Below are 3,391 nucleotides of genomic sequence, written 5' to 3'. Positions count from 1 at the left end.
CTTGCGTCATCTCGCATGAAATCGCGTCATTTTAGGTCAAATCGTGTCAAGTAATGTCGGATTGCGTCAGTACACGTCAATTCGCGTCAACTTACAGCATAATTATTAATGAGAAATTTCAACAAAAAAACTTATTTTATTATTGTAATTGGAATTCTTTGATATTCTTTTCAAAACAATAATTGTATAACAATTTAAAGAAAATGTATTAGTATTTTGACTTCTTTTGACTCCTGTGGTCTTCCTTTTGACAATGTGTCTGCATGTTCTCTGTATGTGTACTATAGTACACACTTCATTCTTACTGTATTTTTGCATTCATATTCATTTTTTAAAATTATTGTATTTATTTTACTTTCAAATTGTAATAAAGGATTAAATGTGGGGAAATTTAAACTTGATGCATTGTTATGATGTGCATGGATGTATATTTGTTTTGTATACTCCAGTTGACACATGTTGGGACACATTTTATTAAATAGAAATTGAAATTTAATACTGTAATATGAAAAATTCATATTTATTTCTCAAATATTCTGAGAGCTTATACAATATATAACTCTATATTTATGTACTGTACACGTGTTATACATCTTAATAAAAGCTTCTTGCGCTCTAGTGAATTTTCTATATAATACTTAATAAATACAGTGAAGCGTTTCGCAGTCCTTTGTCAATGTGTGATTATTCTCATGGTTCTAAAGTTCTCAAGGGTTACACCGTTACATACGGTACTTTTTTAAACTTTTGTACATCATACATAATAAATAAAAATAGATAATGCTTTACATACTCCTGTGTCATTGTGTGTTTAGTCTCATGGTTCTAAGTTCTTACATTCTCATGGGTTACACCATTACATTATAATTTTTAAAAATGTTATATAATATACCTGTACAAAATGAATAAAAATAGATAATGCTTTACGTACTCTTGTGTCACTGTGTGTTAAATCTCATAGTTCCAAAGTTCTTACATTCTCATGGGCTACACCGTTACATTATACTTTTTAAAGTTTTCTTTATTATACCTGTACAAAATAAATAAAAATAGATAATGCTTTACGTACTCCTGTGTCACTGTGTGTTAAGTCTCATGGTTCTGAAGTTACATACACTTACATTTTCAAGGGTCACACGGTTACGTTACCTTTTTTAAATTTTCTATATTATACATAACAATGATGAAATGAGAAACACATCAAATCTCAATCAAACAAATCATCTATGTAAATTTCGTCTAGGTATTCATCGTCTGCAAATTGAGCATCTTCATTCATGGTGTCTTTATCTCTGCCTGACAGTTTGTACATTGACAAAGATCGGAGCATTTCATGTTCATTTTATTGCACTGACATCTGCCTTGATTGCACCCGGTCTTACAACCGCATTTGATGATCTCCATTAAACTATGCGTTAACTATTTATTCTACGCGTCCGCATTGAATGTACACTATTTATACTTGCGATAAACATAATTTAATTTAATTTGTAAATTATTTATATACAGTGTGTATAGATATTAATAGACAAAATTGATATTTGTTCAGTAGTATAGCTACATTCAATTATCTGTATGTGTGTATATAGATATTGATGTTTAGTAGTGATTATTTAATAACGATAAAAAGAATAATTGTATTATTTTTATTTTTATTAATAATAATTGCTATTTTATTACTTTTAGCATTTATTTGAATGTAAGTTTCTATATGTTGAATGTTTATCCTACATCCAGATTGAATGTATTTATGTATTCATATTTTTATTACTCTACATAGGATAGAATAACAGTGGTGGAACCAATTAAGGCAATGGGCCTAGCTGAAACACATAAGATACAAGTACAAATAATAAAACATACAATTTTGTTTTTTCTTCCACTTTATTTAAAAACCGACATATACATTAACAAAAAAAGTATACAAAGTACATAAAGCAAATTAAACAAGTAAGTTTGAAAAATCTGTCCAAGTTTGCAAAAAAGAATTAAGGTTATAATTAATGCTATGTATATTATAGTTTGAAAATAATAAAGCATTTTTTATTTTTGCTACATTGACCTCCGGTGGCTTCCCTTGCATTTTTCTTTTGTATAGATGACTACGGCATAAGAGCAAAATAAGGTTTTAAAAACATACAAATTTACGTAAAATAACCATTATTATTATTATTATTATTATTATTATTATTATTATTATTATTATTATCAATGTATTCATTCTTGTATTACTTCCAATCTTTTCATCCTGATTTAAATTTATAAAGAACTTAATTTGTAAATTTTAATTGAAATGTGTAAATTGAATTAGGTACATGGTATTTATGATATTATATTTTTAAAGGAGTTAATTTATTGTAGAGATAATTACTATAATATGTTGATTAATTATGCTACGTCTGGAATGAATATGCAGGATGGCGCATTCTATATATCTATTCTATCAACTTTATAATTTGAAATACGATCTGTTGTATATGTCTGTACCAAATTTTTACATAGTACATACACTTCTGATTTATCTGCTTCACAAAATAATTGTGAAACTGAAGGAAGTTACAGAGGCATAATGATAAAACAAGAACTTTATGCACAATGAACACTGCCAAAACATATACAGTATATCAAGAGAAAGGTCTACAGTATTATGTAGCACGAGGGAGCCTTTTTAGCCTTCTTCCACTTCCAACAAAAACTACTTGTAGTACAATACTGTTTGACTAAACAAAATCGAATGCAAACTCTCTTCTCCTAGCCATATTATTATCTTTATTCTTTTAACCACATGAAAGTTTACCTAAGGGAATGTTGCTCAAGAAAAATAACAATAATAGGTAAGTACAATGTGCAGCAGAATGTGTCGACAATTAGCCTACTACCTGTAGTTGCTCAGGAAATATCTACTGTGCATTTAAATTTAAGTGCAAAACTAGCCTTTATCTTTGTCAAAATGAATCCATTGCGACAAGGTTTATGGAGTACTACTTATACTTCTCAATAAATTCAGAGTGTTTACACAAATCTTGGGTTAACTCATCCATATTAAGTAGAATTATACCATCAAGGCGGCTAAGGCATCTTTGGATGTCTGTGGTCCATTTTTGATATTCTATTACAAGTAGATATGTGAATCAGCATCATTTCTTAAAGATAGAACGATATATATTACTAGACCAATGGACATGTCAAAGCCATCATGAAACTACTATTTGACTTGTCAATATATACAATGTCGGGGCAATTGTGCCGGACTGTGTTGTCCGTGTGGATAGTGAAGTCATAATAACTTTGTGTTAGCATTTTCTTCCAGGGCTAGGATCGGGAGATCGCTCGGTTACAATTTGTTACTTTTTGTTAAATTTAACTTCACGTGTGAATCGGGTATAAGTAA

The sequence above is a fragment of the Anneissia japonica genome, unplaced genomic scaffold (genome assembly GCF_011630105.1).
Source record: "Anneissia japonica isolate Jap-2015-1 unplaced genomic scaffold, ASM1163010v1 scaffold170_len151065_cov129, whole genome shotgun sequence".
Classification (NCBI taxonomy): domain Eukaryota; kingdom Metazoa; phylum Echinodermata; class Crinoidea; order Comatulida; family Comatulidae; genus Anneissia; species Anneissia japonica.
Note: the sequence above shows the minus strand (reverse complement) of the source record.